Source organism: Lissotriton helveticus, chromosome 3_1 (assembly GCF_964261635.1).
Source record: "Lissotriton helveticus chromosome 3_1, aLisHel1.1, whole genome shotgun sequence".
NCBI lineage: Eukaryota > Metazoa > Chordata > Amphibia > Caudata > Salamandridae > Lissotriton > Lissotriton helveticus.
Genome location: NC_136061.1, coordinates 25,665,751 through 25,693,334, shown reverse-complemented (window position 1 = coordinate 25,693,334; position 27,584 = coordinate 25,665,751). Strand labels below are relative to the sequence as shown.

Here is a 27,584-nt window from a genome sequence, read left to right as displayed (position 1 = left end):
GCCGAAGGTCGTCCGGCTCCGTCCGTGTTCGTCTCCTGCCCGGCCAAGGCTGCCACCGTGGGGAAAGCCTCATACAAGGTAGGTTGCAGTAGCGCATCGTCTTTGCCTTTCGCGCCTCCAACCTGCCGACTCTTGGTACTCTTCTTCGCTGCATCGGTGGGTGTCTCTTTTTCTCCAGTGTAATGTCTGGCCTGCTCTTCCATCAGCCCAGTGTTTTTAGCTGCTGCTAATTTCTTCACCAAGGCTGCCCCGCTTAGGATCGGTACAGCTGCCAACGCGGGTGTTACCAGAAGGGTTCTTTCGTCTCCTTTTGCTCTTTGGGTTTAGCTCCTCTCTGCGCCATTCTGGGCATCAAATGGCTTACGCTCTGAAAGAGGCGAGCCTTCAGAAGTTTCCCCACAAAGATCCTTTGCGAAGCCTCTTCAATTTGGACCTGTGGTTGCTTCAGTCTACTCAGTCTGAACAGTAATTGCAGCAGCCAATCTAAAATAATCAGCATAGTCGGCTTGCTTCAGCATCATCTTCTATATACCGAGGAGAGGAGAGACAGCGCGGCTGCTCCCCTATGGTCTGTCAGCGGCCATCTTGCCTTCTGATCGTAGACAGGTGATTCTTGATGAATTGTTATTTGGGTTTTAAGAGGCACAAGTTCCATGGCTTTGTTACATAGTCCTTCTTTTCGCACTGCAGAATCTTCAAAGGTGATGAGTCTCTCAGTTTGAACCTCTTGGATTGTAGCCAGATTTGCTCATCCGCTACTTCTTTGGAGTCCACTTGGCCTACTACTTATGATCGGCCACATGATGTGGTTTTACCAGGTCGATGGATACGAACCTGTTCTCCTTTCTTTCAGCAAGGGGCGGCAGTAGTACTGTTCTTGATATGTGGATTGCTAAGACAGGTACTGGTTGTCTGTAAGAAGCCCAAATTCCTTCTTGTCCGTGATCTTTTCTCTGTCTAGATCCCAAATCTTTGGAATCCAGGCAGGCCTTGCTGGGACAGGTGGTTCCCCTCCAGTGGTCATTTGCTTCTGTATAGTGTTGCTTAGACTTCTTCTTGTTTCATTTAAGTCCTGCAAAACAGCCGAACGGTCTTTGATATCAAAGGGTTTTTGTTCTACCACTGAAGTGTGACAATCAAGGTCTTCGACAATCATTCTAGTACCAAAAAGGATTTTATATGGAGTGATTCCACCCAGAGAACTGCTTAGCAGATTGTTTAGACTACGTTGGACACTTATTAGATGTTTGACCCACCCGTCAGCCGAGCCTAATACCCTAGCTGTTATAGATTGCTTTATGTCCCGGTTTTTTCTTTCCAATACTGAATTTCCCTCAGGATGGAATGGACTTGAGTACCGCAATGCAACTCCCAGACTGGTCATGGCCTCCTTGTAAGCTTTGGAGCTAAACGCAGGACCCTGGTCAGAATGTAGCGAGCCGATTGCGTATGTGCCGATAAAGACTCGCAAATCTTTTATAACAGTTCAAGCGTCAGCCAAGCGCTGAGGCCACATCCAAATGAATCTTGTCCTAGTAGGTGTGGGACTGCATCTGTCCATAGGGACGTCTGCATGTAGATAGTCTAATGCTGTCTAACGATGGTGTCTGTATTGGGCTGGATACACTGTAGTCAGGTATCTGGGGTGTTCTTTGCTGCCATCTCTATTGCAGTTATGGCAATTCAATGCAAATGTGTGAATGTGACCATTAATCCCTGGCCACTAGTACTTCTCCTTTAATTCTAGTATATATTCGGAGATCCCTCGATGTATCAGACCCTCTCCCATATGTGCTTCGTGTATCAAAGCTACTCTACGTTTCCTGTTTGAAATGACTCTTTCCCCCACTACAGGGATTCGAGCAAAAGGCACAGAGTTTGTGTCAATTATGTATCTGTATTTGAGTGGATAATTTTGAGGTAACGCTGGACCGCTGTCTTTGCTTGTAGTGTTGACAGCTAGCATTATTTCGCCGTCTATTTTCATTTTTGAATGAGTGATTGCAGCTACGGAAGCCATTTGCACAGCTGCCTTCGTGGCTTCATCAGCCAATGATTTCCCTGCAACGTGAACGCCATCACACTGATGACTCAGTGTATGGATCACATGAGTCTTTGGTAGTACTTTCTGTAATAGAACTACTTGTTCCCAATGCAATTTATGCTTGATTGTGCCACCATTTGCATCTTTGAAACCATTTTGAACACAGTTCTGCAAGTATTCATTGTAAGATTGGACGTAATAATAGGAATCGCACACTATGAGTGTGGGGAATTCACGATCAGTATTTTCAAGGGCCATCTTGAATGCCTGAAGTTCAGCTCGCTGAGCTGTACAATCTCCAAGAGATTGAGTCTTAGTGACCATAGGTCGAAATTTACCATTGTGCCAGCGACCTTTAACAATCACGCATGCAGCACTATATGCTTGTTTACCCCCCGTAACGGGCTGTACTGATCCGTCTGTATAAATTATACATTCATACTGTTCTAGCGGCAGAATCTCAGTAGGCAAAGGACATTCTTGTTCGTATTGTGAACATTTTTGTGTTTTCAAATGAGGGTCAAAAACGTATTCAACGTCTGTTGCAGCAAGAGAATTAACCCATTGTATCCCTCTCGGATATAAAGCCTTTGCCTTTTGAATGCTCGCTTTTGTCACTGCCTCTAAGGCCGGTACAGGTGTAACGACAATTATACGCCTACCCTGTGCGAGGGCTCTCACTTTGGCTACTGCAGTTTGAACCGCTGTCAGAATTTTTTCTGTAGAAGTGAACTTCATTTCAGCTTGTGTGTACAAGTGAGATTTATAAGCTATTGGTACTTTTTCTCCTTCATTAAAGGTTAAGAATGTAAATACCCATCTTCCTGGGTTTATTCGGATTACAAGATTGCGTACGTTTACGCGTGTTTGTAAGTGTGTTGTTGCCAACATGTCTGTTTGTACAGAATGCAACATTTCTGTGTGTTTTTGAGTTCAATTAATTTGATTGAAATCAGGTTTGATTAATTCGTAGAGAGGTTTAACCCTTTCTGCGTAATTTAGAATGTAAGTTCTTCTGAAATTTAGGAAACCTAGAATCGACTGTAAGTTTTTACGCGTTTTTGGAGGTTGGAGCAGTGCACATTTCTCTCGAACCTTTGCTGCCAGGCTTTTGCCTTCACTTGATAGTTTGTATCCTAAGAATAGGAAATTGAGATGGGCAATTCTGGATTTCTTGAAATTGAATGTATACCCTTCAGAGGCGAAGACAAGTATTATAGTATTCACTCTGTTCAAGTGCCTATCCAAGTCATCACCTGTAAGATATATGTCATCGACATAAGATAATGCCTCATCATCATACGTTTGTAGTAACTCTTACTCTGGCTGAAAATAACCCTGGACTATTCTTGAATCCTTGGGGGAGACGACAAAAATGAACTGTATCCCCATAATTGAGAAAGCGGTCCAATACCTGCTTTCTGGTGTGATGTTTTGACAGAAGAAACCGTTAGAAATATCTAATGTGGTTTTATATTTTGTATGCACGATGTTATTCATCAGTGCTGCACTGTGTGCATTTTGTACTGTAAAAGTTTTGCAACAAGAGTTTAAATGTCTGTAGTCCAAAACTAGACGATATGTATTTTCTGGTTTGGAGACAGGAAACAAAGGATTGTTCATGGACGAGGTGCATCTATCTATCACCCCTCGGTATTCAAGTTAATCTAATATCTCTGTGACCTGTTTTTAGCTTCTTGCTTAACTGGATACTGTCTTTGCATAGTTGGTTGAGTTTTTAACTGGATTTTATGGAGAGAAGAATTCTCTTGCCACCCTACATGATTTTTATATAATGCTGGAGCCTGGGCTACAGCCCATTTTCTGGCATAGTTGTATTTTTTATGAATTGGAATATGATTTGAGAAGGCTGGCATAATGATCACTTCGCCATGTGGGCACTCCGTGACAAATTCAGGTGGCCAGTCTTGTTCAGCTTAAAGAATGTCATAACCCTGAGAGAGCTTCTCCCAAAAGAGTGCTCTTATTTTTCTAGTCATGTCCCCCTCCATCCAGAGTGTTACTTCATGTAACTTGTGGGGTACACTAACCCTGCTATCTGCAGTTTCAACTTGAATGTACTCATTCAAGTCCACTGTCTCCAGATGATCTTTCAGGATCTTGCAAGCTATGGTGACTTCTGCTGCGCTGTCCAGCATTGTTTGAGCCCACAACCGGTTCTTGAGTTGTGTCCTCAAGATCCTCGGCATGTCTGATTTTTAGACCTGCTACCTTCTTTTTGGTGAATTGAGTTTTCTTATTTTTTGAAACGTGTTGATCGTCTTTGGACTTCACGCGTTCTTCCTTTTGTTCTGACCGTCCTCTTCTTTTGGATTTCTGTGATGAAGTCTGAAAGGTACGAGAGGAATGTGTATCAAATTATCCCTTGAGGTTATACTTCTTTTCGGAGGGCTCCTTTTGAGGACACCTATCTCTGGATTGAGAACGCTTCTCTTTAGAAAGTGTCTGTTTAGTGTTCTCCCACATCTTTTTACGAGTAGTGAGAGTATTTTTAATAAAGAACTTTCTTTTCCGGACTTTCAGTCAGTTGGGGTTTCACTGGTTTGCCACCCAAACTGTCTCTACCTAGTTCTTCATAGGATTTTTCAATATTCTGGCCAGTTCATATGGTTGCTCAGTAACATCAAGTTCTTTTAGTTTTTGGCGGATCGCCACGGATGCTGCTTCACCTTTAATATTAGCTAATAATATTGCTGAGACCTGTTTGAAATCCTTCAGTAATTTCATACCTAGATTCAAAGAAGGTTCTGCCTCGTATTCATTTTGAATCTGTTTCAGGACGTCTGGTATTAACGCCATGGACGGAACACCATGAGTTTTTATGTAAATTACAGCGAAGCCTGTACCCCAAGTGTCGCATTCCTCTAGCTATAGTGCGACCCCCATTGGTAAACAGATCGTTAAGATTCTGCCTTTCTCATGAGGTGTACTATCAGGAAATAGCTTTGAGTAATCTTTTGAGCTATCCAGAATGGAATTTGTTCCCGTTTTGCGGTCAATTTACCAATGACTGATTGTAGAGTCTGTGGTGTAATTTTGTTTGTGTTCCCATGTTGAGGGGTGTGTTGTGGAATCCTTATAGGAGGTTGGACTGTTAAAGTCCGCATGACATATTGAACCAAATGTCTATGGATTTTGATTAGTTGCTTCAATTGAACTAATAGTTCTGCATCTGTCATTCTTGCAATGTCAGGATGTGGTGTATAGCATGTTGCTCCTGGTCTACCTAGTGGACCGAGCCTGGTAATGTGATTTTGATGTTGTAGGGCGCCGTTAAACCAGAGCGCATGCTCTTTGTATGTTAATGGAATTTCAACATCCTCGAAAGGAGTGTATTCCGTTGGAGGTTCCTCTTCTTTGTAGAAGTGAAACACATTTGTGTTTGGATTTACTTTCGGGAAGATAATCCATGAATAGAATACCTCTGTCTGCCGATATTAATGTGCATCTATGACAAAAATTACACTACCACCTCTTCATGATAGGCCATTCGCTATAAGCTTTATAGTGATGGTTTTGCTTAGATTTTCTGGGATGATTATACCATCATCATCGGCTTCATTAAAGCCTGTAATGTCAAAATGTGGTGCGGGATTAGCCTCGTCAGCCATTTTGTTGACTAAAAGTTTGCAGAGCAAGTTTAAATGAAACAAAGATAAGGTGCACAATTTTTTGGAACACTGTATCCTTCAATGTTAAACAAACCAAAAAACTAATACATAGGATTTTCGTCCTACTCAGTTATGGCGGATATTATCCTTTCACCCACTCCAGACGTCTATTGGAGTATTTTACGGGAAAAGGGTGTCTCTGTGAAAAGCACAACTGAGTTACTTTAGTATCTAACGTTAAATTAGTGCCTTACCAATCGTTGGGCGCCATGTAGTGTAGTTCCTATATTCCCAATAGGCTCCGCGCATTGGAATAGTATATACTATAGATGTGACATAGGACTGAGGTCGACTAGGTCTCTATCGAATATACTAAACTTAATAGTGAGTGCCAGCTAGCTTAGAGGTCACTAGAAACTCTATTGAATTCACAAGAAGGGATTAGTTTCTGACAACCGCATAAACATGACAACTTTGTTTCCCAAGAATAAACGTATCTCTAGCGTCGCGGAAACAATAGATAAGTATTTCATTCAGTCAATCGTGCATGCTTCGTTTATACAGAGTTGTAGAGAAATAGAGAGATGGGCATTTTCAATAAAAGATTTATTGAACAGTCTTCTTTCTCATACAAGAGAAGTGAACTGCTACAATCGTTATGCAGACTGCAAAGTATAATGCGTACAGCGTAAACAGTAACATGAAATAATACTTTAAGAGCATTGTATGGTTTCTAAGCCATATAAAATAACATACATAAATAACAAAACTAAAAGTACTCAACTGGTGCTTCTAAAATACGCCTACCCCAATTTACCTAACCTAAATCTTTGCCAAGAATCTATCCAAGATTTCTCTTAGGGTCTAATCAGCTCCGTACCTTGGTTTTAGAATGAAGGCGGTCTGGTATTTCTCTGTCTCAGACTCGATTTCCCAACACCCCGCAAGGGGAGCTTGGAAACACTGGAGCTGGATTCTCACCGAGAGAAAGGCAGCCTCTCTGTCAGTGCATCAGCTGGAGGGTCGGTGTCCTTCGGCACTTGCTGTAGCGAGCTGCGTTGGACAAGTAGATAATCGAACTGCTCCAAACCACTGTGTCTTGCTAGAGCAAGTGAAGGTATATTTATACCTTGAAGGTGCTTGGTTTGACGGAAAGTCGGACATAATAACGGCATCAAAGAAGCCCAAGGGAATTGTATTTCTTTGAAAACTCCATGAGTTCTTGGACAAATCAATATTCAAGCAAGGGGAGGTTCCCTAGCAGCTTAGGTCGATTTCCCAAGAAATCGTTGTGGCTTTTTGGAACCGGTGGAAGTAGCCATGCCTGTATTTGGACTGCATGGGCTGTGTCTAAATATGGGTATGATTTCTATGCCTATATAAGGATGAGAATTGTACCTATATAAGGGCATGAATCAGGAAATTTCAATACAGGTTCTAAAACGCTACACAACACCGTACAGGCAAGGGCCCAAAACGTATTGAGGAGACATCAAAATTACCTATCACAAAACTACCTGTTTTTGCAAGAAGGTCACCTGGATTTTTGACCCCGGGCTCACAGTCATTTAGGGAAAGCTACCAAACACACACATTTCTGAAAAATAGAGACCAGGGGGAGTCCAGGGAGGTATGGCTTGCGTAGAACCCCTAACGCTTTCCTACCCAGAATCACCTGCAAACCTCTAATTTAGCTGAAATAAGTCACATTTCTCTCAAATATCTGTGTGGGAAAGTTGTGGAATCACTGGGATGCCCCAAAATTCCCACAACCCAGCATTCCCCCAGGTCTCCAAATACAAATGGTACCTCACTCGCATGCGTGGGCCAAGTACCTTCGATAGGCAAGGGCAAAAAAACATATTGTGGAGACATCAAAATGACCTATCACAAAACTACTTGGTTTCGCAAGGTGGGTCACCTGGGTATTTGGCCCAGGGCTGGGCGGCCATCTAGTAAAAACCGACCAAACTCACACATTTCTGAAAAATGGAGCTCCAGGGGAGTCCAGGAACGTATAGCTTGCATTGATCCTCCAATGTTTTCCTAACCAGAATCCCCTGTAAACCTCAAATTTAGCTGAATAAATAAATAAATCTCAAATTTCTGTGTGGGAAAGTTGTGGGATCACTAGACGGATAAGAATTTCGCACCACCCAGCGTTCCCCCAGTACTCCCGATAAAAATGGTACCTCACTTGCGTGGGTGGGCCAAGTACCCGCGACAGGCAAAGGCCCAAAACGTATTTAGCACAACACTGGAGAGGCAAAGCGTATCAGTACTTATTTGTAGCTTTAAATGCCATACATATAAATCAACATAGATGACAGGAGTAATAGTTTTCCAAACGGTGACGTGATTTTCAAATGCTTTTATTGTGTGTCATAAAATCCACAGCCAAAATCCACAGCCTACGCGTTTCGCCCAACACGGGCTTCTTCAGGGCTTGATATCATATCTCGGTACTACAAAGGCTCCAAAACTGGGTATTTCCATTAATGTGGGTCCAAAGACTGGCGAATATGTCCCACTTCCTGAGACCACGCTTTAATTAACTTAGATATTGTCTCCCTTTGTATGCTATCCATCTCCTTGTTTCGGAGGACGAGGTGAAAACTTCAAATTTAGCCGTATCGCTATACCGTGCCGATTAGGGCACAGTGTACTATCTCCTATGTCGGAGCCCTTCTCCTTTCGGTATTCTTTCCGGAACTGTGTTGTAAACTAAAGGCCCAAAACGTATTGAGGAGACATCAAAATTACCTATCCTAAAATGACCTGTTTTGCACGAAGGTCACCTGGGTTTTTGACCCCGTGCTCTCGGCCATTTGGGGAAAGCTACCAAACTCACACAATTCTGAAAATTAGAGCCCCGGGGGAGTCCAGGGAGGTATGGCTTGCATGGATCCCCCAAAGTTTTCCTACCCAGAATCCCCTGCAAACCTCAAATGTAGCTGAAAAAAATCGAATTTTTCTCACATGTCTGTGTGGGAAAGTTATGGAATCACCGGCCTGACACCGTTTTCATACCAGCCAGCGTTCCCCCAAGTCTTGTGATACAAATAGTACCTCACTCGTGTGGGTGGGCAATGTACCAGCGACAGGCAAGGGCCCGAAACGTATTGTGCAGACATCAAAATTACCAATCACAAAATGACCTGTTTTTGCAGGGGGGTGTCACCTGATTATTTAGCTTCGTGCTCAACAGCCATTCAGGGAAACCTACCAAACCCACATATTTCTGAAAACTAGACACCCTGGGGAGTTCCGTGAGGTATGGCTTGTATCTATCCTCCAATGTTTTCTCAAATTTCTGGGCCCGGTTCACAGAACTAACTTAAGACAAAATCCTAAACTTACTACCATTTTGGTATTCACAGAAGGCACTTACTCATTTTGGTATTCACAGAAGGCACTTACTCATTTCGGTATTCACAGAAGTTAGGAGTCCTAACTTTAGGACTCCTAAATGCCTTCAGTGAATACCGAAAGTCTTAAAGTTCGGATTTTTCTCAGTTTGGGAGAAGTAAGTTAGGACTCCTACCTTCTGTTAATACCGAAATGAGTAAGTGCCTTCTGTGAATACCAAAATGGTAGTAAGTTTAGGATTTTGTCTTAAGTTAGTTCTGTGAATCGGGCCATCTGTGTGGGAAAGTTGTGGGGCTGACACAAATTTCTTACCACCCAGCGTTCCCCTAGGTCTCCCGATAAAAATTGTACCTCACTCTAATGGGTGGGCCAAGTACCCACAATAGGCAAGGGCAAACAAATGTATTGTGGAGACATCAAAATTACCTATCACAAAACTACCTGTTTTTGCAAGGGGGGGGGTCACCTTGGTTTTTGGCCCCGGGCTCATCGATCATCTCGGGAAACCTACCAAACCCACACATTTTAGAAAATTAGACACCCGGGGAAGTCCTCAGAGCTACGGCTTGCGTGGATCCCCCAACGTTTTCCTACACAGAATCCCCTGCAAACCTCAAATTTAGCTGAAATAAATCACATTTATCTCTGAGTGGGAAGGTTGTGGGATCACTGGGATGACACAACATTCCTCCAGGTCTCCCGATAAAAATGGTGCTTGACTGGCTGGTGTACCCTTAGCAGTCTCTAGTATATGGTACCTAGGTACCCAGGGCATAGTACACCAGAGGTCCCCCAATGGGCTGAAGCTATTATTATATCACCCATGAGGGACCACTTAAACTGTACCTACATACCGGCCATTGCAGCCTGTGTAAGCTGGTGCTAGCACCACTTATGAAAGATATAGATTTTCCCATATCTAAGGGCACTACAAATAGAACCTATAAGTCACCCCTAAAGCAGGCCTTTCAAATCCTGAAGGTAGGATGCTCGGTTCTAAGTGTGAGGATTCCCCTGCATGAGCAGGACACCCCTACAGCCTAAGGAGTTTATTCTCCTTGGTTGTAATTTCGACAGCCATATAACATATAGAGGGGCGCAGCGATGACCATCTTGAAACTGGCTGGAACCAACCTTATCATGTTTGGTATCAAACATGTTGGAATCATGTACTGTAAAGCTCCTCTGGGAGGCCCCCGGGTCTCCCGGTACCAGTCTTCTGGACCCGGCAAAAAATGTCTGCTGCTGACCAAAGACACGATTCTGTCCTCCTGCTGCTGGGCCAAGCTCGAGCAGGGAAAGACACAACAATGGGTATCCTGTCACAAGGAGGGGTGATCACCTCCCAGACAGGGTTTAGTGTATTGGGGCTGGGTGGGAGAGCTTGCCAGTGCCACTCAGTCTGCTTGAAGGGCACGTTTGGTGCCCTCCTTGCATAGCCCAGTGCTAACCAGCTCAGGGAGCGTTGGCTCCCGCGCTTGCGTGAAACTGGACAAAGGACATGGGAGCATCCTCCCCACTGTCCAACATCTCCCCTGGGAGGGAACCCTGAATCATCCCAAACCTTTCCTTGGGGTACTTAAGGGCTTACCTGAGGGTGGGTCCTGAGATTCGTTGTGGTACAAGATTAATTTCAAGACACAACTTCTACTTTGACCGTCTGAGCACTCAGGCCTTCGCTGGACTTTGATCTGGGCATCAAGTCTACAACTGTAAGACTCCTGCTGCTCCTGATCTCATCGCCCTGCTTGTCTGCTGAAAAATCCATGCCTGTGCACCATGCAGGAACTTCCAAAGCCTGTGGGCATCGAAGACACCTGAAGGAATCTCCCTTGAAGTGCATGCACCGCATCTAAGCTGACCGGTATGCTGATCCTGGCTCCCACGGACTCCGAAAGGTTCAGCAACACAGGTGGTGGTTTTCCACATCCCTTGAGGACTGCCCTGTCCTCTCGCCAAGTTTGAGGCCAGTATCCCTCATCGGACCCGCATGAACAGAACCCTTGTGCACCCAGTTGACTTGCTGTTGCCAAGGGTTGTTGGCTTCCTTCCATCAAAATCTTCAGGCTCCAAGTAGCCCCCACCTCCAGTGACCAAGATCTTTGTCCTCCCTGCATCACTCGCAAAGTGGGCTTGCTTCTTGGATTAGCTGTTCGAGGTCCTCTTGCGGGTCCAGTGCCTCCAGCATGTGGGTCCTTTTGAGAGTCATCTTTGAATTCTGAGGGCTCCCCTGATTGCTCAGGGCTTGCCATGACTTCTCTGCTTGTGATGAGTCACCTGGACCTTGCTGGTCCCGACATTGCACCTTTTTTGCTTTCCACATTGGTTGCAGTTGCCAAGGCTTGTTGGTGCTCCCGACAGATACCGACCCCTCAACTCTCGATATCCAACCTGGGGCAACTCCTGGTTTTCCACAGGGTCACCTGGTCCTCATAGCTGCTTCTCCAAGGTCACCGTCATCACTCCTGCAACATTTGACATTGGTGGGCATTCGTCTCCTGTGCCTCCTGGTCACGCCTGAGTGGCATAGACTCTGTCCCCTCTGCTTGCAGGTACTTTCCAACTTGAATACACCTTTGGGTTCCTCCTTACACATTCACCTTTTCCAGGAGCTGTATCTTCCTGCAGTCCTCCACTGAGTTTAATAGTGGTTTCTGACACCACTTCACACCTATGCACCCGGCATCCTTAGGGCAGGTATCCTGGTTCCTAGGTTATCCACTGGTGGGGTGGCTCTCCAACCTTCTGTCTTCTACTGGGTCTTTTCAGAGTCCACTGGAAAGGGTCTTTCTTCTTTAAATTTAAGTCAACTTACTCATTGACTTGCATTGAACCCACGGTTGTGTTCCCACTCTGCACACGGCCTCAGTGAGGCTCCTGGTTACTTACCTTGGGTGGTTCCTTGGACCCCAGCACTTCTACATCTTCTGGGTATAGTCTTGACTTGAGTTGTGGTTCGCATACCACTATTATAGTATATGGTTTGGTCTCCCCCTGGTGACCACTGTGTATTTCGTGCTACTTACCTGTTTCTATTGAAAAGTATTGTGTGCATGTGTATATCTCCGGCTAGGAGATATCTATATGTGTTAGTGAGTGTCTTATAATAAATATATTTTTTTAATAAATTCACTGTGTGGTTCTTTTTTACTTAATATATACCAATAAGACTATTTTCTGGTGAAACAAGCTCCTTTACACTCCTTCCGGACTAAGCCTGAAGGCTGCTCTCCGCAGCTACCACTTAGAGAGCTTTCTACGGTTGTATAAGACCTCTTAAATCCCCATAAGGGTTATCTGGTTTGGTGCAGGGTGCACACTTACATAAGTGTGCATCACATACCAAGCCAGCCTCTCACACGCATGCTTTAAATTGAGTAATATCTTAAATATTACCATAATACATGATAACAGACCTGAGGTCATATTTATCAAAGGTTTTGCATCAGCTTTTGATCATGCAAGGAAAAGCAGGGTGATGCAAACCTAGAATGAGATTAACCAAGTCATTCAAGACCACCTTGCCCGGCTCTATGTGGCTTGGTAAATCTGGAGTAATACAGAGCAGCGACAGTCACTGCCTTACATTACTCTGCCACAGGGCGGTGTTCCATGAGTGGACACATCCACATATGGATTTTGGTACATTCCCTGAATTACCATGTGTGTTAGACCTGGGAATGCATCAAAATGCTACTCCTTCCCAGGTGAAGATCAATGAAAAAAATTATTTTAGATCAGAACAGAACCTCACATATCAGAAAAGGCAGTGCGTTGCAGAAATTATTTGCAATAATATTAGTAAGCTGCTGCTATCATACAATATTGAAAACGCTCCTCACTATCCCTGGATATTAGATGGAAACACATTTAGAATTTGGACCAGTGACCTGGGCAAGAGAACAATACAAAGCTGAAATTGGATCATAAATTCAAAGCTGGTCTGTATAGGGCCCCCAAAATATGTTTGGTCCAGGGCCCCCTAAAACCTTAAGATGTCCCTGCATAAGTGACGAACATGGAAACAGGAATGTAGAGGAAAGCATTGTGAATGTAAGCATAGCGGTTGCTACTTAACTGATCTTGAAGAAAAATGAGTGCTGACAAACATTGCTAGAATCTAAAGGTCCATCTTGTTTTAGGCACATGTACTTGTTATGTGATGTATTTTAAGTACTTGGATTCACTTACAGAAAAGATAGAAAACCCGTGATATTTGGTGGACCGGAGGGTAGGAGTGTAGCTGCAGAAATAAGAACGCTTGACACCAGTGACAGGTTGTGAAGAATGACCAGCCCAGGAACCAGGAAGGCTTATTTATTAACCATGGTATGTTACATCCCAAACATACCATTGAGGGTAAACCCTGGTGTTATGCTCCCAAACAATCCTCACTCATGGAGCACCCCCCATGATATCTTCTTGGCTGCTGGCAGGTATCAGCTTGTCCGACCCTGGCACGTCTGGATCTTCTTGGGATGGCAAGCTCAAATAGCTCACAGGCCTGGATGAGAATCATGCAACTTCCATGCCACTGTGCTCTTCTTCATCGTCCGTATGCTTGGGCAACCTGCTCTTTTGAAGATCGGTGTATCGCGTATCGTTTGAAAAATGATACTTTTCTGGTGAACTCCTCATCCGGCAATGACCATTGTGCCTTTTCCCTGCACTACTATTTATTGTTCCAGCTCAAAAGGCAACCGAAATGTGCTGCCGAGCCACCGGTCTTTGATCAGCACTTTTTTGTCCACTTTAATGGGCGAGTCCCTTGCGCCGTGTTCTGGCTTCAGGCGATATTCTCGCAAGACTGCGCAGATGGCCCACTCTTTTGGTGTTCTCCCGAGATGTCAATTAGGATCACTTTGTTCATTAAATGCATGAATCACTCTAATTCTCCATTTGCTAGCGGCCAATGAGGTGTTACTTTCTTGTGCTGTATTCCCATTGACTGTTAGGTAACAATAGGATATACCCAGCTGGACCTGGGCCAATAATGGTACGTACAACAGGTGGTCCAACTGACCGGTTAAATATTTCGAGGGAAAAACAAAATTGGAGGACACCCCACAATTATTGAATGGAACAATGACCAGGTTAACTTGATTATCAAAAAAAGTTTATATTATTTTATTATTATTATAATATAAACCTTTTTATAATCAAGTTAACCTGGTCATTGTTCTATTCAATCATTGTGGGGTGTATTCCCATTGACTGCAGATATTCTGCTAGGTCTTGTGTCTGGAAGTGGGATTCATTGTCAGTTCTCAGCTCCTGAATGATGCCATAACTTTCTCAATTTTCGGTATGACTTCACTGACTGTGGTGGTCGTCGCCTCTTTATCTCAGGGTATCTCGAGTAGTCGTCGACCATGACCACCATGTGGCGGCCATTAGGCAGGCAGGCTAGCTCATGTCAGACATTGTGGAGGGCTTCCAGGGTTCGCTGGACCTCTGGTGTTCTGAGTTGGCCCCACTCTCCTGTTGTCAGTGCATCCCTGGCTAGTTGCAGGCATTTCGTCTCGAGAGATGGATGTTGTGATCTCTTAAAGCAACATTGAATTCCTTTATTCTTGCTCTTTGGTACCTCAAAGCTTGCTAAAACATACCTCAAACAGTCTCTTGAGATGATCAACTACAGCTCATAGATACCTTTGCTCCTAAGCAAAGGTACTCAAATCATGCCGATCAACACCTCTAATCAGGTGAGGTACCTCTAACTCCGCTCGTGAATACCTCATAGCATGGCGATAAACACCTCTGATCAGGTTAGGTACCTCTAACTCCTCTCGTGAATACCTGATTGCATGGCGATAAACACCTCTGATCAGGTGAGATACCTGTAATGCCGCTTGTGAATATCTCAAAACTTGGCGATAAACACCTCTGATCAGGTTAGGTACCTCTAATGCCGCTCGTGAATATCTCAAAGCATGGTGATAAACACCTCTGATCAGGTTAGGTACCTCTAACAGTGCTCGTGAATACCTCAAAGAATGGCGACAAACACCCCTGATCAGGTGAGGTTCCTCTAATGCCGCTCGTGAACACCTCAATGCATGGCAGTAAACATTTCTGATCAGGTTAGGTACCTCTAATACCACTCATGACTACCTCAAAGCATGGCGATAAACACATCTGATCAGGTTAGGTACCTCTAACACTGCTCACGAATACCTCAAATCATGGCGATAAACACCTCTGATCAGGCTCTTGAGATGTTCAGCTACCTCATAGATACATCTGGGGCAGATTGACAAACCCCTTGCAACCCTTTTGCGCCACAGTTGCGTCACTTTTGTGACACAGTGGGGCGTAAACAATGCAGCAAATTTCCAGCGTGAGGCATCAAGGGAAATGCGTCAAGTTGCAAAGCCCTGCATCACATTAAACCTGAGTCAGGTATAATGTATGCAGGGTGGGCATTCTCACGCAGGAAAGCCTGCGCCAACTGATGCGTAAGAATTTCTGATGCATCTGTCAATCCTTGCGCCATGGTGTGCCGTATTTTCAATTATTGTAAATCGTATTGATAGCTGGGTCGAAACGTTGACAATTTGAAGCTAACCAAATTGCCAGTTCCCACTATTATACAAGGATACTGTTGACATTTATTTTGTGTCAATTGAATAGTCATTTCTGTACAAATATTGAAACCATGTTTTTACGTCACAAAAAATCACAATTAATTGTGTTAGGTTTCACTTTCACTTAGGACACTTCACATTCAATGCAATAATAAGCTCCTTCAGAAAGGAGCTGAAGACCTGGCTCTTTTCGGTATAATTTCTCTGTCGGGACCTCCGGGGCTGTTGTGTTGTGTCTCTTAGCTGTATGTCTCTTTGCCAAAGCGCCGGGACGCCCCTTGGGGCAGCCGTGCGCTATAGAAGAGACTTTTAACATAACATAACATAACATAACAATGTGAACACACTGTATAAAATATCTTGTTTCTCTGCATACTCTCTGTTATATGTCTTTTTTCTCCCTGACATCGCCCTTACCTCCACTTTCATTGCGATTGTGCATACATGTGTATCAATATTAATCATTGAGCATCCACAGGAACACCGTTTTTTGTGTTGAACTGTAAATACCCTGGTTCCTTGTGAGTAGGGTGTCCCTTGTGTCTCCATACACATATTGTAAATTCGGTGCATCCATGGTGGTGCAAGGGTATCTCAGGCTGGCGCATGGAAACTGATCCATTTGTACAGATGCTTCAGTTTCTTATAAATCGGCCACATCTGTTGCGACACAAAGGTACTCAAAGCATTCCGATACCTATCTCTAATCAGATTAGGTACCTCTGATACCTCTAATACCGCTCGTGAATACCTCAAAGCATGCCTATAAACAACTCTGATCAGGTTAGGTACCTCTAATACTGCTCATGAATACCTCAAAGCATGCCAATAAACACCTCTGATCAGGTTAGGTACCTCTAGAGCCGCTCGTGAATACCTCAAAGCATGGCGATAAACCCCTCTGATCAGGTTAGGTACCTCTCGTACCGCTCATGAATACCTCAAAGCATGCCAATAAACACCTCTGATCAGGTTAGGTACCTCTAGAGCCGCTCGTGAATACCTCAAAGCATGGCGATAAACCCCTCCGATCAGGTTAGGTACCTCTCGTACCGCTCATGAATACCTCAAAGCATGCCAATAAACACCTCTGATCAGGTTAGGTACCTCTAGAGCCGCTCGTGAATACCTCAAAGCATGGCGATAAACCCCTCCGATCAGGTTAGGTACCTCTCGTACCGCTCATGAATACCTCAAAGCATGCCAATAAACACCTCTGATCAGGTTAGGTACCTCTAGAGCCGCTCGTGAATACCTCAAAGCATGGCGATAAACCCCTCTGATCAGGTTAGGTACCTCTCGTACCGCTCATGAATACCTCAAAGCATGCCAATAAACACCTCTGATCAGGTTAGGTACCTCTAGAGCCGCTCGTGAATACCTCAAAGCATGGCGATAAACCCCTCCGATCAGGTTAGGTACCTCTCGTACCGCTCATGAATACCTCAAAGCATGCCAATAAACACCTCTGATCAGGTTAGGTACCTCTAGAGCCGCTCGTGAATACCTCAAAGCATGGCGATAAACCCCTCTGATCAGGTTAGGTACCTCCAATACCGCTCATGAATACCTCAAAGCATGGCGATAAACACCTCTGGTCAGGTTAGGTACCTCCAATACCGCTCATGAATACCTCAAAGCATGGATATGAACACCTCTGATCAGATTAGGTACCTCTAATACCGCTCGTGAATACCTCAAAGCATGGCAATAAACAGCTCTGATCGGGTTAGGTACCTCTAATACCGCTCAATAAAACCTTAAAGCATGGCGATAAACACCTGTGATCAGGTTAGGCACCTCTAATACCGCTCGTGAATACCTCAAAGCATGCTGGTAAACACCTCTGATCAGGTTAGGCACCTCTAATACTGCTTGTGAATACCGCAAAGCATGGCGAAAAACACCTCTAGGTGAGGTACCTCTAACTCCGCTCGTGAATACCTCATAGCATGGTGATAAACACCTCTGACCAGGTTAGGTACCTCTAACACTGCTCGTGAACAACTCAATGCATGGCAGTAAACACTTCTGATCAGGTTAGGTACCTCTAACACTGCTCGTGAACAACTCAATGCATGGCGGTAAACACCTATGATCAGGTTAGGTAACTCTAATACCGCTCGTAAATACCTCATAGCGTGGCGATAAACACCTCTGATCAGGTTAGGTACCTCTAATACCGCTCATGAATACCTCAAAACATGGCGATAAACACCTCTGATCAGGTAAGATACCTCCAATACGGCCTATGAAGACCTCAAAGCATAGTGATAAACACCTCTGATCAGGTGAGGTACCTCTAATATCGCTCATGAATACTTCAAAGCATGGCGATAAACACCTCTGATCGGGTTAGGTACCTCTAATACCGCTCATGAATACCTCAAAGCATAGCAATAAACAGCTCTGATCAGGGTTAGGTACCTCTAAACACCTCTGAGCAGGTTTGGTACCTCAAATACCACTTGTGAATACCACAAAGCATGGTGATAAACACCTCTGATCAGGTGAGTTACCTCTAATACCACTTGTGAATACCTTACAGCATGGCGATAAACAGCTCTGATCGGGTTAGGTACCTGAAATACGGCTTGTGAATGCCTCCAAGCATGGCGATAAAAACCACTGAACAGGTTAGGTACCTCTAATACCACTTGTGAATACCTCAAAGCATGGCGATAAACACCTCTGATCAGGAGAGGTACCTCTAATACCGTTCATGAATATCTCAAAGCATGGCCATAAACACCGCTCATCAGGTGAGGTACATCTAATACCGCTCGTGAATACCTCAAAGCATGCAAAATAAACACCTCTGATCAGGTTAGGTACCTCTAGTACCGCTCGTGAATACCTCAAAGCATGGCAATAAACACCTCTGATAAGGTGAGGTATCTTTAATACCCCTTGTGAATACCTCAAACAATGGCAATAAACACTTCTGATAAGTTTAGGTACCTCTAATACCGCTCGTGAATACCTCAAAGCATGGCGATAAACAGCTATGATTGGTTAGGTACCTCTAATACCAGTCGTGAATACCTCAAAGCATGGCAATTAACAGCTCTGATGGGGTTAGGTACCTCTAATACTGCTCGTGAATACCTCAAAGCATGGCGATAAACAGCTCTGATCAGGTTAGGTACCTCTAGTGCTGCTCGTGAATACCTCAAATCATGCAGATAAACCCCTCTGATCAGGTTAGGTACCTCTGGTACTGCTCGTGAATACCTCAAAGCATGGCGATAAACCACTCTGATCAGGTTAAGTACAACTAGAGCCGCTCGTGAATACCTCAAAGCATGGCGATACACCCCTCTGATCAGGTTAGGTACCTCTAGTGCCGCTCGTGAATACCTCAAAGCATGGCGATAAACACCTCTGATCAGGTGAGGTACCTCTAATGCCGCTTGTGAATACCTCAAAGCATGGCGATCAACACCTCTGATTAGGTGAGGTACCTTTTATGCCACTCGTGAATACCTCAAAGCATGGCGATACACCCCTCTGATCAGGTTAGGTACCTCTAGTGCCGCTCGTGAATACCTCAAAGCATGGCGATAAACACCTCTGATCAGGTGAGGTACCTCTAATGCCGCTTGTGAATACCTCAAAGCATGGAGATCAAAACCTCTGATCAGGGGAAGTACCTCTAATACCACTTGTGAGTACTTCAAAGCATGGCAATAAACACCTCTTATCAGGTGAGGCACCTCTAATACCGCTCGTGAATACCTCAAAGCATGGCGATAAACTCTTCTGATCAGGTTAGGTACCTCTAATGCCGCTCATGCATACCTCAAAGCTTGGCGATGAACACCTCTTATCAGGTGAGGTACCTCTAATGCAGCTCGTGAATGCCTCAAAGCATGGCAAAACTCTTCTGATCAGGTGAGGTACCTCTAATGCCGTTCGTGAATACCTCAAAGCATGGAGATCAACACCTCTGCTGGTTGTGCCTCGCCGGCCTCCGAAGCTTGATCATCATCATCAAATACGCTTTACTCGGTTTGTCATAAACCATCAAAGCATACATTAAAAGAGCTAAACAATTGCAAACAATTTATACAATGTACAATAGACTGTTCTTAAAATTTCAAGCACATATTTGAGAAATGAGGATAAAAATCTCAACTAATAAAACAAAGGTTACATCTTTGATCTTTTAAGCTACAATAGTGCACATTTTATAAAAGGCCAGTCCTCGAGTTAACAGTACATATTGGAGTCAATACAATAAGGAGGGTACTAAAATCAAGTGAAAAGGATACATAAAAGCATTGCTAGTGTAGAATAATCTATTATTGATCCAAGCATTTAACCATTTCTCAAACAGTAACTTTTTATTCTTAGGTCTCGCTTGCGTAGGCTGCGCACATGCGCAGTCTCGCTGGCGAGATTTTATGTTTTTGGATGAGCTCCGGTATCGGGCTTTAAGCCCCACCCCTCTTTCCCATTGGCCGGTGTCACCGTTTATGCTAAACGGTGCCCAGCCATTGGGAAAGAACACTTTGTGATGTATAGTTTTCTCTTTTTTAATGGGCCACTTGGACGGGCTCGTCTGATTTACATTGGTCGCAAAAAGTTTCTTATCATAATGGGGCCATGTGTTTGAAAAACATGGCCCCATAGAGACAAGAAATCTGCGGACCGTGCTTTTTTTTTCTTTACTTTTGCTATAATCTCGGCACTCATGCTTTACTTTTAACAGAAAAACACATCTATTTCTTTACTTTTGGTATAATCGCGGCACCCGCGCTTTACTTTTAACATTAAAAGTAAAACATCTGTGCCACGATGCTTGTTAGTGGATCCTGTTAAGGCGCTGAAGTGCTTCTCGTCATCTTCAGTACTCAAGCGTGCGGGCCCGAGCTCTCTCTGAAGGTGTTTTAGGGAGGTGTATCATGAGGTAAGTGTGGGCCTCTGCTATTATTTTTGCTTGCAAGGCGTGCGCGTTTTCGTGCAGCCGTTAAATGCTTTTTGTGTGTGGGAATGTCACAGTGAGATCCTTGCCCAAACATCCGTGTTTGCTCTTTTCTTCTGTACCCTGGTGCTCCGGCTTGTACGGTACTTGACCCTCCTCATGTGACTTAAATTAATCCGTCCATATGCTTAGCTTTTCTTGATCTTTTTTCCCGCTGCACGAATGCCACATTTTAGAGCAGTGCATTCATGGTCACATTCTGTATATGCTGTTAAAAGGACGCGTGTAACTATTGTTCCCAAGCGCCTCAAAGATGCTGAGACTTATCAAGCGCCACAAGACTTAATAAAGCTAGGGAACAAGCTATGTTTTACATATATTTGGTTCGAGCTGCAAGTATGAATGGAGGTCTCACATCGGTGGCTCTTGGACTGCAGCTGAGGTATATAACTGAGGATACCGATGGGCTAGCGCTTTGAAGGCCACCAGAGAGCTTACAAAGGTTTTTTTAAGGAAGATAATGGAGTGGGTGGTGGTTCACGATGTCCTGTACTCCTACCCCCTGGAGTGGGATTTCGTTGTGCTGGGCAGTAAGGATTCTTTACATTTCCCTGTTTTAAAGTAGCCGGGTAACCTAGTGATTGCTCCCATGGGAGCATTTTGACTTAAAAATAATTCTGTTCTCAAACTACTGAGTTTGGAGTAGTTTCAAGCAAAGACTAGATTTTAATTTAATGGTAACGGCAGACCACAGGACATGGGGAAGGCTTTGCCCTTCTTGTTTAAAGCTCTACAAAGATGACAGTTGTCAGGCCCCTTTACCCACTCCACTCGCCCACAGTACTATCACTAAACACTGATTAGGAAACTATCGGCCAGCATTTGATTGAGGCCAGCCAGCTCTTCTTAAGTGGTCTAATTATGCCTTCCTCACCTCTTTGCAGAGGCAATACCCCCAAATACCACATGGCAATAAACACCTCTGATCAGGTGAGTTACCTCTAATGCCGCTCGTGAATACCTCGAAGCATGGCGATAAACATCTCTGATCAGGTTTGATACCTCTAATGCCGCTCGTGAATACCTCAAAGCATGGCGATGAACTTCTCTGATCAGGTTAGGTACCTCTAATGCCGCTCGTGAATACCTCAAAGCTTCGTGATAAACACCTCTGATCAGGTGAGGTACCTTTAATGCAGCTCGTGAATACCTCAAAGCATAGCGATAAAGTCTTCTGATCAGGTGAGGTACCTCTAATGCTGTTTGTGAATACCTCAAAGCATGGCGATTAACACCTCTGCTGGTTGTGCCTTGTCGGCCTCCGAAGCTTGATCATCATCATCAAATAAGCTTTACTCGGTTTGTCATAAACCATCAAAGCATACATTAAAAGAGCTAAACAATAGCAAACATTAAAAAGAGAAGAAAATAAAATGGCAATTTATACAATGTACAATAGACTGTTCTTAAAATTTCAAGCACATATCTGAGAAATCTCAACTAATAAAAAAATATTACATCTTTGATCTTTTAAGCTACAACAGTGCACATTTTATAAAATGCCAGTCCTCGAGTTAACAGTACATATTAGAGTCAATACAATAAGGAGGGTACTAAAAGCAAGTGAAAAGGATACATAAAAGCATAGCCAGTGTAGAATAATCTATTATTGATCCAAGCATTTTCCCATTTCTCAAACAGTAACTTTTTATTTTTAGGTATCGCCTGCGCACATGCGCAGTCTCGCTGGCGAGATTTTATGTTTTTGGATGAGCTTCGGTATTGGGCTTTAAGCCCCACCCATCTTTCCCATTGGCCGCAATCACCGTTTATGCTAAACGGTTCCCTGCCATTGGGAAAGAGCACTTTGTGATGTATAGTTTTCTCTTTTTTAGATGGCCCACTTGGACGGGCTCTTCTGATTTACGTTGGTCGCAAAAAGTTTCTTATCATAATGGGGCCATGTGTTTGAAACCTAGTGACCTAGTGATCGCTCCCATGGGAGCATTTTGACTTGAAAATAATTCTGTTCTCAAACTACTGAGTTTGGAGTAGTTTTAAGCAAAGACTAAATTTTAATTTAATGGTAACGGCAGACCACAGGACATGGGGAAGGCTTTGCCCTTCTAGTTTAAAGCTTTACAAAGATGACGGTTATCAGGCCCCTTTACCCACTCGATTCGCCCACAGCACTACCACTAGACACTAATTAGGAAACTATCGGCCAGCATTTGATTGAGGCCAGCTAGCTATTCTTAAGTGTTCTAATTACGCCTTCCTCACCTCTTTGCAAAGGCAATACCCCCAAATACCACATGGCGATAAACACCTCTGATCAGGTGAGGTACCTCTAATGCCGCTCGTGAATACCTCGAAGCATGGCGATAAACACCTCTGATCAGGTGAGGTACCTCTAAAGCTGCTCGTGAATACCTCAAAGCATGGAGATAAACACCTATGATCAGGTGAGGTACCTCTAATGCTGCTGGTGAATAAATCAAAGCATGGAGATAAACCCCTCTGATCAGGTTAGGTACCTCTAATGCCGCTGGTGAATAAATCAAAGCATGGCTATAAACCCCTCTGATCAGGTTAGGTACCTCTAATGGCACTGGTCAATACCTCAAAGCATGGCAATAAACTCCTCTGATCTGGTTAGATGCCTCTAATGCCGCTCGTGAATGCCTCAAAGCATGGCGATAAACACCTCTGATCAGGTTAGGTACCTCTAGAGCCGCTTGTGAATACCTCAAAGTATGGCGATAAATCCCTCTGATTAGGTTAGGTACCTCTAATGCCGCTTGTGAATACCTCAAAGCATGGCAATAAACACCACTGATCAGGTTACGTACCTCTAATGCCGCTCGTGAATACCTCAAAGCATGGCGATAAACGCTTCTGATCAGGTAAGGTATCTCTAGTGCCACTTGTGAGTACCTCAAAGCATGGGGATAAACTCCTCTGATCAGGTTAGGTACCTCTGATGCCGCTCGTGAATACCTCAAAGCATGGCGATAAGCACCTCTGATCAGGTTAGGTACCTCTAATGCCTCTCGTGAATACATCAAAGCATGGCGATAAACACCTCTGATCAGGCTCTTGAGTTGCTTTTATCTAACCTGTTGACACTTTCAATCATGCTTCTGAATACCAAAAAACTCTGCCTATGTGATGGTCTGTCTACCTCTAAATATGCACCTACACAGAACCTTTAGCTTTACAAAGGCTTGTCAGCCTGCTCCCAACAAATATTAAACTGTTACATTACTTTAAATGACTAGCGGTAAACTTTTCGTTGCTTCTTTCAGGTGCAAACCGTGTGGCTTGTCTCCCAGGAACTTGAATCGCACAAGCAAAGAGGTCGGAGAAAATGAGCAGCAAGAACCTAACACCCGTTGTCAGGGAAGGTGGTCAATCCCCCATAGAGGACTCTGAGGATGCAAACAGAAAAAGGTAGGGTGTGTGCTGCAGGAAGAATGCTTCTACGCCATCTAAACACAATTTATCAATATATATATATTTATATCAACTTGTCAGATTCATGCTCTGGCAGAGGGATTTCTGTCCTGTTTGAGACATTAATGATACCCTGTGATGGATAAGAACTGTCTATTCTTGAACTGTTATGTGACCTGAAATATACATCTTTCTTTACAGATGAACATAGAACTGGGTGCTCCCAGCCATTAATTCCAAGGTACCTAGCTGACACTGTGAACATATTCCTCTTCTTCCTTACAAAGCCAGCATATTAGCCTCAGAGGTGGGCAGGGTATGCTAAAGTTCATTTCCACTGGGACTTTGTATATGCAGCGATACTTGTTAGAATTACTTATACTCAGTGCTTTAAATTGCCCGGTACTGTCCGTTACGGAGTAACAGCACTTTTTTATTTTGAGAAGGAGAGTACCGGCACTTCTCAGAAACAAACAGGTACTCTGGCACAGAGTACCTGCACTTCTATTTTTCATTTCAAGCACTGCTTATATTCATGAGATTATTAAGCCCACCTCTTTTTCCGTATAGCCTTTTTGGACAAAATCAGGGACATGCCAGCTAAACAACAGGAAATTAGTCTGCTAGACTAGTTCTCAGACAGAAGACACCACTAACCAGCCAGGTTGGTTTCCTCCCTAAGGAGACCGTCCTATTTACCACAATCACTCGCTTAAATATAGCCAATACTCATTTCTGTTCCTTTTCCCATTCAGTACCTTGAGACATGATCAGGGAATTGCTTTCAATAGACTTTTAATAGCTTTTCAGCATTTTGGTAGTTTCTACTAAATCAAGAGGTTTGATTTCTTCTTTTGATTTGGATTCCGCATGTTCAGTTTTGGGTGACGGGTGTCTTAAACACTGACAACTTCACAAATGAACCGCGCCCCACAGACTTTAATGAGTTGCTCTTTTTGTCTCGCTGCATACTGGAAAGTCTGTTGAAGTCTACCTTCTTTCAATCTGTACTACTTACTTTCTTTCTAACACAATCACATAGAAGGGTGCCTCACCTCAGGGTATTTTTCAAGGACAACTCGGACCTTATACTTTCTTTACATAATGTTTCCACTTCTACCAAGCTTGTCAGTCCCAGCCTACTGACATATATTTTGCATACAAGAATGTGAAGGTTCTGATTACCTTTCATTTTGTTGTACAATTTTTGCAGCCTTGAAGAAGTAACATGGGTGACAAAACACGTGTTGGCTGTACCTTTTGATGTTACTTTATGACGGAAGATTTCAAGTCACACGCAATAAACAAGATTCAGATTGAATTTACTGTGATCTTGATTTATTGGGCTGAATTGAATTATTGGAACACTGACCGAGTGCTGAGATATCTCTGTCCATACACACGTAATATTGCCTGCCTAAGTACTCTGCCAATCAATGATCTCAGACAGCAGACAATACTATCTCTGCCGTCAGCCAAATCTGTACACAGCTACAGATCATTAAAAAGGTTTCATACCTTGCCAGAGATGCCAATGCCTGGCAGTGAGGTCATTGCTATCAAAGCTATTGATACCAGAGGCGGCAGCGGGGCTTCGAAACACGCCTTCGAATGAGACTTCTACCGAGACTTCTAAACCACCGTTCCTCGGCAGGTACTCCGAGGTTCCCTGTTCGTGGTTAAATTAATCAGACTATCAGTACAGTCCATAAAGTGAAATGATATGGCTAGTACAGTGGTCACACCCGTGACCGGAGTAATTAGTCTAACTGCGCCCTAAGCCAGTCCAACCACACGAATGCTGAGTCGCAGGTACCATGCGCCCCGGACCAGGGCACATGTCCTATAAAAAGAAGTGGGGGGGGGACTAATAATATGCAAATGACCTCATGACGTCATGTGCTGAATGTGTCCCGGTTACACCGGGACAGGTTCAGCTTATTTCTGTGGGGCCCAACTTCTTGGCAGGGGGGACGGTGTCCACTCTGCGAAAAGAGTGGGGGACTCCGTGGTACCTGCATGTGCCCCTGACTCGAGCTCTGTGTCAGAGTTACAAACTGCACCTGATGGGCTGCGAGTAGACATTGCACCGGTTGGTTGTTTAAAAGAAATGTCCTCCGAGCTGGATTTGTACCAGCCACCTACAGGTACCAACTATTCCAGTGTAGTCCTCCATGCCACCAGCTGAGCTATAAAAGGTCTCAAATGAATACTAAGCATACATTCTTGTCGTCTAGACCCGGTCAGATTTGAACCCCAGTGCGTTCGGTCCCTAGTTAGAATGCATTGGCAATGCACTAACCCGATGCTGAAAGCTAGTCAATTATCCAGAGCCTACCTTTGAATCACCTGGGTGCATTACTGTCCGCCGACGAGCGGCATAAGTGTAGACAAAGAGTGCAGAGGTGGCCACGTGGTGCGCGACAGGTCCCCACGTGTTCCGACAGCGATACAGCGCTTGGAAGACCACTTGCTGCTACAATTCCATTGTGCCCAGTGTTTTAAATGGGCCGGTACTGCCCGGTACGGAGTATCAGCACTTTTTTATCTTGAGAGGGAGAGTACCGGCACTTTTCAAGAGAGGCCTAATACTTTTAATTGGAGGATACCGGCACTTCTCTGAAACAAGCAGGTACTCTGCTACAGATTACCTGCACTTCTATTTTTCCATTTAAAGCACTGATTGTGCCACAATGGAATCCTTTTCGTGTTCGAACAGCTTTATTTGATAATTTTGTTTATACATAAAGATACCAGCAAATAGAAGAAATCATTTCAAATATAGCATTATAACAAAGTCTTGGCTCATATCAGGCAGAAAAAAAGTTTAAGCAGTTTGTGGAATTTTATAAATGGAGAGAGGGGAGGGAGAAGGAAGAGAAGCAGAAAAGGAATAAAGGGGGAGGAGAGGGGAGATTAACACTGTAATAAGAATAAGGTATTTTGGTAAAATATTGTAAATACATCAACACATATTATCTAGCATAGAAGTTCATATAACACCGGGTACAGAAAGAAGTGATGGACAGAGATGATATCCTTCAAGGAGGTTTAAAATTTTCAGAGGTGATACGTGAAGGTTTCCTAAGGCCATGCGGTCCAAATAGGTGGTAAGGGGTAACCAGAAGAGGTCTCTATTCAAAGTTGTCTTGCAAGAGGAGGCAAGAGAGTATTCCACCAACATTGTATGGAAAGATTTTTGAGAGTTTTCCAGTTAAAGGAGGTGTGCTGAAAGGCAAGAGCAAGCATGAGGTCAAAAAGACCATGGGAATGTGGAGCAAGAACTAAAGAGTCAGAAAGGCTACCAGCAAAGAGGAGAGGTATAGAATAAGGAGCGGAAATTGAAAATAGATGAGAGATATATGACCAAACCTTCTCCCAAAATTCAGAAACTGAAGGACAGAGAAAGAAGAGATGAAGAAGGTCAGCATTAGAAGAAGCACAAGTCCAGCAGTTAGAATCAGAAGAAGCAGAGAAGCGTGATAAATAAGCCGGGGAAAGGTAAAGTCTATGATAAAAGAAGAACAGAGATTGGGTAAGAGAAGCAGAACAAGAAATTTTTAAGGAAC

The 27,584-nt window shown here is 43.9% G+C and overlaps 1 pseudogene; it reads left to right on the top strand.

Annotated features, from left to right (window-relative positions):
* Positions 1–355: 355 nt before the first annotated feature.
* The window catches only part of LOC144822612 (apolipoprotein L6-like), a 64,234-nt pseudogene continuing 37,005 nt past the window's right edge, over positions 356–27,584 (top strand).